The sequence below is a fragment of the Hyperoodon ampullatus genome (assembly GCF_949752795.1).
Source record: "Hyperoodon ampullatus genome assembly, chromosome: 5".
In the NCBI taxonomy this organism is placed as follows: domain Eukaryota; kingdom Metazoa; phylum Chordata; class Mammalia; order Artiodactyla; family Ziphiidae; genus Hyperoodon; species Hyperoodon ampullatus.
Window position 1 is genome coordinate 118,765,224 of NC_136918.1, and position 14,465 is coordinate 118,779,688.

The window sequence follows — 14,465 nt, forward strand, 5'->3', positions numbered from 1 at the left end:
AAGTTTTTTTTTTTTTTTTGCTTATTAAGATTTTACCTTTAATATTCCATGAAAGTCTTAACTTTATATTTTTCAAAATATGTTCCCAAGTGCATCTCTCAGGCCTCCAAAGATTGCTCCCATCTTCTTAATGCAATAAAAAGGTGCTGGATACATAACAGATTACTGTGCAGTTACTTAAAGTTGTAGTTCTAAGTAACTTATAACGACATGAGAAATACATGTGATATAATTTAAGTGAAAAGCAAGATATATTTTATATAAAGTATGATCACAACTAAGTAAAAAAAAAATGTTGTATAGAAATAAATATACCAGAATGTTAATTTTAAAAAATATGTTGGATATAGCTCTATCCTCCTCCTCTTTTTCAAGGTTATTATAATGTCAATGACTTTATTTGTCACACATCTTTATCTAACAAAGGAAAAAAGTTTATAAATGTTAGAAACCTGGGACTTCCCTGGTGGTCCAGTGGTTAAGAATCCACCTTCCAGTGCAGGGCGCATGGGTTCAATCCCTGGTGGGGGAAATAAGATCCCACATGCCGCGGGGCAACTAAGCCCTGGCGCCGCAACTACTGGACCCACAGGCTCTGGAGTTCGTGAACTACAACTAGAGAGAAGCCTGCATACTGCAACTAAAACCCGATGCAGCCATAAATAAATAAATAAATAAACGTTTTTTAAAAAGAAATGCAATTTTTAAAAAATGTCAGAAATATGGTTTTGAAACATTTCCATTAGTTTTTTTAATTCAATAAGCATTTTGTGGGTTTAAAAAAGAAAGGAAGCTGTTTGAACTCATAGCTTGCTGGTAAACACATGTCTGCTGAGGGAAAGGTAAGAGAGTGAAAGTGACCTTTGCATGTCTTCATTAGCTTCAAAAGTTACATTACAAAGGACACATCGAAATCAAAACCCACAGTGATTATTTTGAAACTCAACTACCAATTTTTACCCAAAACAAGCAAAAAATGTGAACACGAAACTATGTTTTTGTATAGTAAGTATACACTGTAATTGTACAGCTTCTCAAATAATCTAAGAATTGTCTTACATTCAATGGTCAAGAAATTTTTTTTAATTGGTAATTATTTTCATTTAAAGGAGTGTTTCTCTTCTCTTTAAATACAAATACTGTATGATTTCACCTGAGCATGGAATCCCCAACAAACGAGAAATGAACAAACATAATTATTCTGTAAACTTAAAACTGCTCTTAAAAATAAAGCTTATCAGTCATCTTTTTTTAATATTTGGTAAATTAAAAAATACTTCACTGCTCTGTCAGGGGTGTTGAAACCAGATCATTGACATGATCTCATTACCATATTCTCATAAGACCAACCTGTCACAAGTGCTCTTTGAATCCTCAAAAAGGCTTTTACTAAGGCTCTTCCAATGTGCTGTCAGTGGGTATTGGGCTAGTAGTCACAGGTGTCCCCACCGGCTTTTGTGCAGGTTTCTCTTGTTCAATTTCTGTAGTAGGTGCAGTTTCAGAAGATGGCATCCTTGATGCTGGAGCGATGGGTACAGGCGCAGAGGTGGGAGCTAAAGCAGGGACAGAGGTTGGCGCTTGAGCCAAAGCTGCTGCTGTGGCTGAACCACTGCAGCAGTGGTGGCTGGATTTGTTCTCTGGGCTGCATGTATTGGGGCCTGCTGTTTCACTGCTTTGGGTTTCATCACCATAACCATCAGGAAATTTTCCTCATTATGTTTATATTCTTTGTGGATAGTATCGTTGTTAAAGATTTTGTCTGCAGAAATTAATTTTTGTCCCACTACCCACAATGCATTGCTCCCCTTCAGTGCTTTTACTGCAAAGCTGCAGCCAACTCCAAAGGGTCTAGTCAGCTGCACTAAGCTGAATTCTGGAACCCAGGCCCTCACTGAGCCTGGAGCCTGCAGCCTAGATCACATTCCCAGGGCCAGACTCCTGCCCCCTTCCCCAGCTCCCCATGTCACAGTGCACTGTCCAGGTCTCTGGAAAGCTCTCTTTTCCTCAGACCCACTGCCACATGTGGCCCAAATTATCTTTAAATGACGAAATAGAATCAGGGTTTCTTGGTTTAAAAACAAAAAGGGAGAAAACAGTCCTATACTGGTTAGTTCTCATCACCTTAAAGTAAGCTAAAGAGGCATAGTTCACACTGGAGAGATTATATCACATTATTTTTAAAAAACAAATTTTAACTATTAAAAATGAGTTTAGGGGGCTTCCCCGGTGGTGCAGTGGTTGGGAGTCTGCCTACCGATGCAGGGGATGCGGGTTCGTGCCCCAGTCCGGGAGGATCCCACGTGCCGCGGAGCGGCTGGGCCCGTGAGTCATGGCCGCTGAGCCTGCGGGTCCGGAGCCTGTGCTCCGCAACAGGAGAGGCCACGGCAGTGGGAGGCCCGCGTACCGAAAAAAAAAAAAAAAAAAAAAAAAAAAAAAATGAGTTTAAAACCATCTTTCTGTTTCTGGCATTTGGTACCTGGCAAATAATAACACCCAAATGTATACAGTGAAGAGGCTTGTGGAGGAACAGATTTAATCAAGAGTTCAATTTTGAACAGTCTATGTGTGAGGAACTTGTCAATATCCATGTGGAATTGTTTGTTGAGTAGGCAGATATTAATTTTAGAATTTTTATGGAGAGAGCATGAAAGCTATGGGACTAAATAACATTATCTGAAAAGTGAATATACGTAGAAAAAAATTCTCTGGGGCAGAGCTATGTAGAGACTGTCAAGGTAAGGCAGAACCAAGTTCCTCAAAGGAGGCTGGGAGGGAGTGGTCAGAGAGATAGAAGAAAATCAAGAGCAAGGAAGGTCTTGACATGAAGTGAAGAAAAGTGTTTCAGGAAGGAAAGGATGATCATTTGTTTAAAAAAAAAAAAGCTATTCTTGGGCCAAAAGCTGCTTATAGGTAAGGCTATATCAGGACTGAGAAGTAACTATTGGGTTTGGCTGCATGGAGGTAACTGGTGACCTTGAATAAACAGTTCTTGTGGAGAAAAGGAGACAGGAAGCAGATTGGAATAGGTTCAAGGGAGTGTGGGAAAACTGGAATTGTAGACAATGGGTAGAGACAATTGTTTTTAAGAGCTTTGGCTATAAGTGGGAGAAGACAAATGGAAAATGTTGCTGAAAGAGATATGGAATCAAGGTGCATTTGCTGTCCTTTTTTTTTTTCCTTCTTTTTTTATGGAAAAGAGAGGGGAAAATTGCCGGAGTGAAGTCTGAGCAGGTGAGAGGTGATGAGAGGCAGTACACAAGAGGAGGAGTTGACCTTAGGACCAAGGATGATCCATCATGTTTAACTACAAAAGGGAATATAGGATATATGAGTACAGATGCGGGTTGGAAGGTTGGTATTTTTTCTATGAAATAAGAAACAAGGCCATCAGTTTAAAATGATGGGAGGAGGTGCTGGAGGTTTTTGTAGAGAGGAGAACGTGTGAAATAGTTATGAGAGAGTGGGAGATTGAACTGACTTGGAAAGATCTCACAAACTCTCATCTCAGGCAAGTCAGATACCTATACAGGGAATTCAGACTGATAAAATAGTTTGGGGCCTTTTTGTAAATTTCATTTCATTGAAAAATTGAGAAATCCCAACTAGTTTCCATTCTTCATGAACTGCATCCAGAAGTACTAGGCTTCAAAATTTACCTTCTTCATTGTCCCACAGAATTTCAGGGTTTCAGTTTACTTCAACTAAGAATACAGCCCCATTTAAATTTATTTCTATTTAAGCCTATAATTATAGAGCAATTCAAGAAACCACCAAAGTGTTTGAGTTATACAGAGGTACCCTGCTTCCGAGGATTGGCTGATTGAAACCACAGCCTTAGACAAAGGGTCACATCCCTGACCCACAGTTGGCCTGACATGTAAGACAAAATATCAGATTATCACAGAGCTCCTCGAATGAGGAAATCCTTCATTATAATATACCAAAATAATGATCATTTAAACTTGGATAATGTTAATGGTTTGTTACAACATCTGTCAGTGACTACCTCATACTAATAAAAAACAAGAGACAAAAATAAAACTTTCTCTATTTATAATGTTTGGAAGAAAAAATATCACTTTCCTTTACCTTCCAGGTTGTTGGCTGGATCTCTGTAACAAAAGACAGATTCATTAGAGAAAAGCATATAAATTTATTTAATGTAAGTTTTGTGTGACACAGGAGCCTTCAAAAGGAAGTAAAGGCCCAAAGAAGCAGTTAAACCTAAGTGTTTTTATGCTGGGTTTGATGAAGAGTGGAAAGATGAGAAAAGATATGACAGGACAAAGGGTATGAGGTAACTGTAGTCAAATGGGGGAAACTTAGCAAGACCTATACGTTCACGTTCAGAGATAAGGCTGCTCCTTTCCTCCTGCTATAGAAAGGGCACCTATCACTTGAGGGCCTTATGCCTTGCTTCAGGGGAGAAGGGGGTGGAGAGACCTCCCAGCACCTTCCATTTCTCAAATCCCTTCAACTTAAAATATTCAATATACAACAGTGCCATATTTGGAGTTAGCACGTTCTAAATCCCATCAGTAATAATACCTTCCCTTTATTCCAGAAGAGCTTCAATAATCAAAATAATCCTGGGACTTTCCTGGTGGCGCAGTGGTTAAGAATCTGCCTGCCAATGCAGGGGACATGGGTTCGAGCCCTGGTCCAGGAAGATTGCACATGTCTTAGAGCAACTAAGCCCTTGTGCCACAACTACTGAGCCTGCACTGTAGAGCCTGCACTCTAGAGCCCATGAGCCAAAACTACTGAGCACAAGTGCCACAACTACTGAAGCCGACATGCCTATAGCCCGTGCTCCGCAACAAGAGAAGCCACAGCAATGAGAAGCCCACACACCACAACGAAGAGTAACCCCAGCTCGCTGCAACTAGAGAAAGCCCGTGCCCAGCAAATGGCTTGGTTGCAAAGACCCAACGCAGCCAAAAATAAATTAATTCATTAAATGACAAAAGAACCCTGTAGGAGGTACTTTACCTATTTACAAAAAAAAAAAAAAAAAAAAAAAAAATCCTGAGATTGTGACACAAAATGTGATTTTTAAAAGTATTTTAGGTTAAGAAACCAGAGCAAGTAGTTTCATAAATACAGTGAAATGCTGAACTTGATCAAAGTTTCCAGATACTGTAAGTTATTTAAATAAATATATTAATACTCAAAATAGACAGAATAAAATAAGACCAAACATTATTCTTGATTAATGGGAGTATAAATAAGGTAACCTCTGAGGAAGATTTCGTGAAATGGCAGTGACTACTCTTACTATGTTTATTAATTGAGAAGCAACAGTTTCATAAATTAAATAACTAAAAGCAGTGTTCACTATGTCAACAGTGAAAACTGACAAAAATTAAAATATTAAATGTCAACAAATACTAAACTCTGACAGTTTTTTTAAATTAAGTTTTAAAATATACTTAAATGACAAGATATTTAGTTCCGATAGAATATTTTTAAATCTTGCATTTAACTATTATGTGTGCCTACAAGTTTAGAAACATACAATTAGAGATAATTTGATTAGGCTTCTGGGTTCAGCTCTGACAGACGAAAAATTTGGAAGTTGTCACTGGTGTCCTTACAATAAGAAAAGGCTGGATCAACTGAAAATCCATGACTATTCTTGAACACGTCAGAGAACTGAGGTTGCAGGGCAAATTACCAGGCAGAAATCTGAAGAGACAAGTTCATGCAGAGACACACAGGTGAGACTTGCTGACCTGAAGCAGAAGCTGCTGGAGCCATAAACTGGTAGCAACACAAACAGTAATTTTGGTGAATATCTGGCTGGAAGCAGAATGTGGATTAAGATAAGAGTGAGAGACTTCTTGGGCTGCAGTCTTAAGAGGGTCCCTACATTTTCATGGGCTTTGTGTCTGGTACCTCCACTAGGTTCTCACCATGAAGATCCAAGAAAGATCCCTGTGGCTCTCGGGGAGAAGGGAAGAGTAATCATTGTGAAATAAACCAACAGTTGAACCATAATGAAGGATACTCTCCTGGCAAAGGACTTTTTCAGAGCCTTATCCCAGCTGGTGGAAGGGAACCCCTCCCATTCCACCCCCCTCCAGGCTTCCTGTTTCACCTGAAGAGGGAAAACAAAAACAAAAAACAAAAGCATAGTCAACAGGGATCAGAGGTTCAAGGAAATAGATTGGGAAGGCTGCGGCCAGGGAAGGGAGTGCAGAGCAGTGGGTAGGGGAAGCTGTACCATGGAGAAACACCTGTGAAGGTCACAGTCCAAGGTCAAGGCCGATTAAAACACTGAAATTTAATTGAAAGATTATAGAATGCTCCCCCTTGCCCACACCATACTACCACACCAACAGGGCTCCAGTAAAACAGTAGATTACACCTCTAAGTCCTACAAGAAGCAGACTCTCTCTGAGGAGGCATTCTCCGGAAAGCCCAATGTCAAGAGGAAAAACAAAGCAAGGACACTAGAGGAATTCGAATCTTCTAGAACCTATTGCTACAGCAAAAGTTAACATAAATCTTCATACTAAAACCCTATTTACCTCATTCTAATTATTCATACATATCATATTCACCTTTCAACCAAAAATTACAAGGCCTGCCAAAGGCAAGAAAAAACAGACTGAAGTGACAGAGCAAACATTAGAACCAGACTTAGATGTGACACAGATTTGGGGATTATCAGACAGAGAATTGAAAATAGCTGTGATTAGCCTTTATGTGCTACCCAGAGAAGGAGTCCATACAGCATTGTTCTGGGTTCTGTTTTAACTTAGAGGGAAATTTTCACAATGTCCAGAGCCCTCAATGTCCTGCAAATACAGAGGAAGAGTTCCTTAAATTCCTCACAGCAGGAACACACTTAGGTGGCACCAACCTTGACTTCTAAATGGAATAGTCCATCACCAAAGGTAAAATGATAGCATCTACATCATAAATCTGAAGAAAATCTGAGAGAAGCTTCTGCTGGCAGCTGGTGCCATTGTTGCCTTTGAAAACCCAGCTGATGTCAGTGTCATATCATCCAGGGATATTGGCCAGTGAGCTGAGCTGAAGTTTTCTGCTCTATTGCTAGCTGCCTTACTCCTAGAACTTGGAACTAGATCCAGGAAGCCTTACTGGAGCCAAGACTTTTGGTGGTTACTGATCCCAGGGCTGACAACCAGCCTCTCACAGGGGCATCTCCTGCCTACTATTGCTCTGTGTGACACAGACTCTCCTCTGTGCTATATGGACATTGCCACCCATACAAGGGAGCTCACTCAGCAGGTCTGATGTGATGGATGCTGCCCCAGAAGTTCTACATGTGCATGGTACCATCTCCCAGGAACACTCATGGAAGGTCATGCTTCATCTCTACTTCTACAGAAATCCTAAAGAGATTGAAAAGGAAGAAGAGGGTGCTACTGAAAAGACTGTGACCAAGGAGAAATTTCAGAGTGAATGCACTGCTCCAGCTCCTGAGTTTACTGTTACTCAACCCAAGGTCTCAGGCTGGGCTGAAGGCATGAAGGTTCCTCCTGTGCCTTTTCAGCAGTTTACTGCTGAAGAATAGTCTGCAGCTCCCACTGCTCAGGCCATTGGGCATAGAGGAGCAACCACTGAGTGTTCTTAAGTTGTTCATCTACAGATTCTTAAACAGAAAATGGAAATAAGGTTGTTGGAAAATAAACAGTTTCTGAAAATGTTTTTAATGAAACAAAATAACTATGATTAATATGGTAAGGGCCCTAATGAAAAAAAAATGGACAACATGCAAGAACAGAGAGGTAGTACAAGCAGAGAGATGAAAAATCTAAGAAAGAATCAAAAAGAAATGTAAGAAGTCAAAAAACACTGTAACAGAAATGAAGACTGCTTTCTATGGGCTCATCAGTAGATGTGACATGGCCGAGGAAAGAATCAGTGAGCTTGAAGATAGATCAGTAGAAATAGTTTAGTTAAAGAATCTAAAGGTTGGAAGAGACATTAAAAGTTATCTAATATATCTTTTCATTTTCCTTCTGAAACTTTGGATTAAAAATGCATTCTCTTTTCTGATGGTATGCCAATGATGTAAATAATTATCCAACTCTCGCCATCAAGACTATTGCAAATAGAAGTGTATCATTTTGACACAACTAACACAGATGTAACAACTTTAGGCATTTAAATACCATTTTCCTATAAAGAACAATGCAACACACAAGTTATAAACATTTATGATTTAATTTGGAAAATTAGAACAGGATTTATCCCACTATTGCATATTATCATGAACAATTCTTTTTAACATCTTTGTACTGTCATCCTTTTACTAAATGCCCTACATTTTTCATGCTTTATTTTTTATACTTGTCTACTGCTACTTTGATCCTATCTGGCATTAAGGATCATTTGCAAACATTGGAACTAAAAGCTTTTATCTATGGCCTTGCCTCCTTGGATTCCAGGATTCAACATCACTCGGTCAGTGTTCGACTTCAGTCCAGCTGTTCATGTTTGCACATTTAGGTAACTTGCTTCCAAATATTCATGACAGTTGAACTATTGAAAGTCAAGTTACTGCTAAGTGGACTTTTTTATATATTGTAATGTCAGAAGAATAGTGCAGTAGTTTCTTAAGATTATTAGCTTTTCTGGGTTTCATTGAATGAAATGGGTGTTTAAGCTCGTATTCACATATTTCATGTACTCATATGTGAAATTCTGTGCTAGTGTAGAGGTGGCTAAGAAGAGGTGGCCCCTGCCTTCAAGGCATGATCAAGCTAGAACTGTAGTATTAGAATTAACTTGGAATATTTTTAAAATTCTGTCATTCAGCCTTGTTTGAGTCGAAGTCCAAACATATAACATTTCTTAAGAATGTCTCAGATAATTTTAATGTGCCACCAGGGTTAGAATTACTGAACTATATTGATAAAAGTATCATGCAAATAGATATGAAAGTGATTGATAAGGATGTTACACACACATACACACACACACACGTATGCACTCGTGAGATTTCAGAGGGCGGGGAGTTCATGTTCAACGGAGAGAGGGCAACAAATGTTTCTGAGCTTAAAGGGCTGTAAAGATTTTGGAGAGGAATACCTGACTGAGTGGAGTTGCATTCCTGGCAGGGGGACACTAATAATGAAAGAAAACAAAGAAATGCACTTGACAATGACCTTTTTGAATGATATAGAGAGGAGCCAGACCCAGAAGAGAATACTGCAAGGAACTGTGGGAAGTAAGATAAGACAGAGAGCAGGGTCCCAACTGAGAAGACCTTAAAAACTTGAATTTCAGGGTGATGTCATTATAAAGCATTTCTTAAATAGTTTTTTTTTTTTTGCATTATTTAACTATCAGGACACTTAAATCCATGATCCTGTTACCCAGCTTAAGTATTAAACTTTATTAATGCAGTTGATATCTCTCCCTTCCCTAATCATAACTGTCCCACCCTCTGCAGAGGTAATCCTCATCCTAAATTTGGTGTTTATTATTCTCATACATTTCTTAATACTTAGATACATAGGGACTTATTTTCCCAAACAAAACCAATTTTTCAAGTTAAAAATTTATTGTAAAGAATTGAAGGGAATAAATATGGCCTTGAGTTTACAGACAAAGTAATGGATATCAAGGAATGGGAAGGAAATTTAGCACCTTAAATATAGAGAATGAGGAAACAATGAGTCAGACAAAGGTACTGGGCTTTGGCCTGAGAGATTAGAATCATGATGAGGTGTTGACAGGTTCAATGAATCATGGAGGGAGAACTGGTTCCTGGCAGTGTAGACGCTGTTTTGTGGAATTTGGCTCTATTGACCATTCCCTCCTTGATGAAGCACTCGCCTCATGGCTTTCTGCCATAACTCTCTTTCGACTTTGTTTCTCCCTCTCCCATTGTTCTTTCTCAGTCTCCCTCATGGCTTCCATTTTGTGTTACAGCTCACACTTCCCTGGATAGACTCATTCCCTTCCAGGGCCTTAACACACAAATGCTGATGACTTCCAAATCTGTCTGGTCAACATGTATGTCTCCTCAGTTCTAGACCTGGATATCTAATTGTTTGTGGTTATCTAGCTCCACAGTCACTTTCAATGTGTCGAAAATTAGTCCTATTACTATCTTATTCTCCTTCTGTTTTATTCATCTTTTTAATGACATATTCCCTCTTCCTTTACTCTCTATCTTTGCAAATCGTTCCCAAGGTCTATCTTCTTATCCAAGCTAGAAAACTTTCCCACGCTTTTCCCTAAACCTCAGCTGTGCCTGCTAATTAATGCTATGTCAAGTCAACTTCCTCAATTGTGCTTGTATTGACCCCTCCCCAACTCTCTCCACTACCCGAATCTCAGGTTCATTTTGTCTCTTCCCTGGTCAATTATGACAGTCTGTAACCTTATCTCCCCAGCCCCAGTTTTGTCCAGCTCCTGCTATCTGTCTCCCATCTGCTCTCAGAGCGATTTTCTTAAATATAAATATGATCATTTCCTGCCCTTATGTAGTAAAAAAAAAAAGAACCCATTACCTTCTGCAGAGGCTTCCCATTTTGCTCTTCTGAGCCCTAATCAGGATTCTACAGAGTTGACTCAAAGGCAACCAATGGTACAAAGTTAGAGGCTGAAAGGGCAGATGACTCTTTTGGGGAGACATAAAAGAGTTTTAGATTTGTGTCCTAAGGCAAAAGAAATAAATGCAAAAATAAACAAATGGGACCCAATTAAACTTAAAAGCTTTTGCACAGAAAAGGAATCCATTGACAAAATGAAAAGACAACCTATGGAATGGAAGAAAATATTTGTAAACGATATCACAGATAAGGGGTTAATATCCAAAATATATAAACAGCTCTTACAACTCAATATCAAAAAAATAAACAACCCAATCAAAAAATGAGAGAAGACCTAAATAGACATTTTTCCAGAGAAGACATACAGGTGGCTAACAGGCACATGAAAGGATGCTCAACATCACTAATTAAAACAGAAATGTAAATCAAAACAACAACGAGATATCACCTCACACCTGTCAGAATGGGTATCATCAAAAAGAACACAAATAACAAATGCTGGAGAGAATGTGGAGAAAAGGGAACATGTACACTGTTGCTGGGAATGTAAATTGGTGCAGTCACTATAAAAAACAATATGAAGCTTTCTCAAAAAACTGAAAATAGAACTGCTATATGATCCAGCAATTCCACCCCTGGGTATACCTCCAGAAAAAATGAAAACACTAATTCGAAAAGATACGTGAACCCAATGTCCATAGCAGCACTATTTCCAATAGCCAAGATATGGAAGCAACCCAAATACCCATCAATGGATAAATGGATAAAGAGATGTGATATATATATACACACACAATGAAATATTACTTATATATGGAATATAAAAAATAATATAAATGAATGTATATGCAAAACAGAAACAGACTCACAGATATAGATAACAAGCTGGTGGTTATCAAAGGGGAGAGGGGCAAATTTGGGGTATGGGATTAAGAAGTACAAACTATGTATAAAATAGATAAGCAACAGGGACATATTATATAGCGCAGGGAATTATAGCCACTATCTTGTACTAACTTTTAATGGAGTATCAGCTGTAAAAATACTGAATCATTATGTTGTATACCTAAAACTAATATAATATTGTAAATCAATTATACTTCAATAAAAATTTTTTTAAATGTGATATTTTCACTATCATTATTTTTTCCAAAAAAAAGAAGAGGTGGGGGAATTCCCCGGTGGTCCAGTAGTTAGGACTCCATGCTGTCACTGCCAAGGGCCTGAGTTGCATCCCTGGTTGGGGAACTAAAAATCCCACAAGCTGTGCAGCACAGCCCAAATAAAAGAGGTGGGTTCAAAAGCACAGGTCCTTTCCCCAGCTTCTATCCTTCTGTTAAGTAATTCATTTCCCTAGTATTTATTGAGCACCTACCGTGTGCCAGATATTCTTCTCAGTGCTGTTATACATGAACTCTTTTAACTTTCACAACAACTCATGGATGTAGGTAATATTTTTATTCCCACTTTACAGATAAGGAAATGAGTCATATAGGTGTTAAATTATCCAACGTCACTCAGCTTGGGGGAGTCAAGAACCAGGACTTGAACCCAGGTAATTTGACTCTAGAATTTTGCTACTCAAAGTGGGATACATGACCAGCAGAATTGTATCACTGGTCATATTATTAAAAATTCAGACCTTCTGCCTCCATCCCAAACCTACTCAGTCAGACTGTCTACAGGATTCCCAGGTGATGTGTATGTCCATTCATTTTTGAAAAGCACTGGGTTCTTATCTATTATATTGCCCCCATATATCAGTAATTCACTTCCTCTTTCTTCTTTAGACACATGGGCTGGCTCTTCTTTTTTATGGGCCTGTCAAAAGCAAAATACAAACCCAGAATCTTGCTCCTTTACATTTCACTGAAGGGATGATAGCAAGAGGAGCCCCATTTGTAATATATGAACGTGAGCTCCCAGTAGTGAGCTGAGCCTTCCTAAACACTCCTGCTTTTATGGCTGTTTCATCATTTGTCTTGAAACTGGCATCTGATAATCTCAGCATAGGGAAGACAGGAAATTAAGAAGCTAGAACTTTCCTGGTCAAGGGAAGTATAAACCAGTTATGCTAATAGTTATTATTCTAACCAGTTCTTGGTGTAGGTGAATTTTACAGCTACTGAAGAGGAAGTAAGGGACTGATGTTCAAAATGAACCCTGGCTGTCCAAACATGTGATATTAATTTAGTACCACTGGCTAAGCAGGCAGGAGGAAGGGGTGAAAACCGCTATGGCTTAGAGACCAAGTAGCAGGGAAAGTTGGAGATCAGATGCCATTACAACCCTAATTGACATCATAATCACACATCACAATCTTAACAGTGAGTTTAGGTGACACGTATCTTCTAAGTTAATATGGGAGGAGCAGGTGGGTTTCAGGATACACTGTAAACCATTCATGTTTATGAAACTCACTCATAGAGGCTTTTCAGGCCAGCCCCAGCCTTGGCTCTTAACTCACCTGGAGATTGTCGCCAGCACTTTGTTGGGTGTCTCACAGAGTGCTCAAAACCCAGCCAAACAGTAATGATAAATGGATGGTTTACAGAGATGGTTCAGAGGGATGGAGAATGTGCCACATCACACACCATGTGGCAGAAACTTAAGCAAAATCCTGAGGATTCTTCATGTCTTTCTTTCCCAAGTGCTTTCTTCCCAATCTAGCTTTTTTCCCCTTTTCTTTCTTTCCTCCTTTCTTTTTTCACACAGTATCTAGATAACTTCTGTATCATTACAAGCATGAACTCTAATTCTAAGTTAAATGACTTAAGCAAAAAACATAGAGTGGAGAGTTCAAAAAAGAGTAATTCGTTTTCTAGCTGGTTTTACTATCTACAGCATCCATTCAGGGTCCTTATTCTCAGGATCCTGCCAAACAAAAGCAGGTCTCTTCCTAGCTGGGGGTAGGGATATCTATTGTTGAGAAGATAACAATAGTTTCTCCATACTGCTATATTCTCCTCTGTTGTCGTACTTCTTCATGGTTATTTATATATATATATAGAGAGAGAGAGAGAGAGAACTAAGACTAAAATCCTTTACCCTATTGGCAAAGGTCTGAGTGGACATGCCATTCTCAACATTCACAAGACAAGGTGCTTGCTTGTTGGAAGGACGTATTTATGTGAAAAGCATTTTAAACAGGTCTTTGTGTACTTCAGTGAATCTGGGTACCTCACACACACCTAATCAGAGAGGCCCGACTTATATATATTTTTATACATTGGATTTCCACATGATATTTCTTAGGAAAAGGAGCTCCAATTCAAGAAACAGTTTTTAAAATATCAAAAACAAGTGACAGACAACATAAAGCCTTACAAGTGCAAACTTATTTGCATGGTGCAGGACTCTACATTATCTGGCCTCTGCCAGCCTTCCCAGCCTTAACTCCTGCTGTTCTCTTCTTACCCCACCAAGCCCTGATGCTGCCAACCAAAACTCTTGGGGTTCCCAGAAAGCACACGATGCTTCAAGCTTCTGTGCCTTCGCTTGTGCGGCTCTATCCCTTTACCTGGAGAGCACTTATATCCATTTTGAGACACAATTTGTGTTACTGCGGCAATGAAGATGTTCTGGCTGCTGTAACAAAGCACCATAGACTGGGTGGCATAAACCACCTAGTGGTTTCTTTGCTTACAGTCCCGGAGGCTGGAAGTCCAAGATCAGGGTGGCAGCATGGTCGCGTTCTGGTGAGGGCACTCCTCCAGGGTACAGACTGCTGAATTCTCATTGTGTCCTCGTATGGGGGAAAGAGGGCGAGAGAGCTCTCTGGGGTCCCTTTTATAAGGACACTAATCCATACATGAGGGTTAGTTAATTCTTGAGGGCTCTGCCCTCAAGACCTAGTTACTTCCCAAAGGCCAACCTCCTAAAATCATTACATAAGGGATTAGGATTTCCACATATGGATTTCACTGG

The 14,465-nt window shown here is 39.3% G+C and overlaps 1 pseudogene across 1 annotated transcript; it reads left to right on the forward strand.

Moving 5' to 3' along the window:
* Window positions 1–6,782: 6,782 nt before the first annotated feature.
* LOC307053813 (small ribosomal subunit protein uS2-like) lies at window positions 6,783–7,546 on the forward strand (annotated as a pseudogene). The gene has a single exon. The product of its transcript is annotated as a small ribosomal subunit protein uS2-like (transcript).
* Window positions 7,547–14,465: the final 6,919 nt, after the last annotated feature.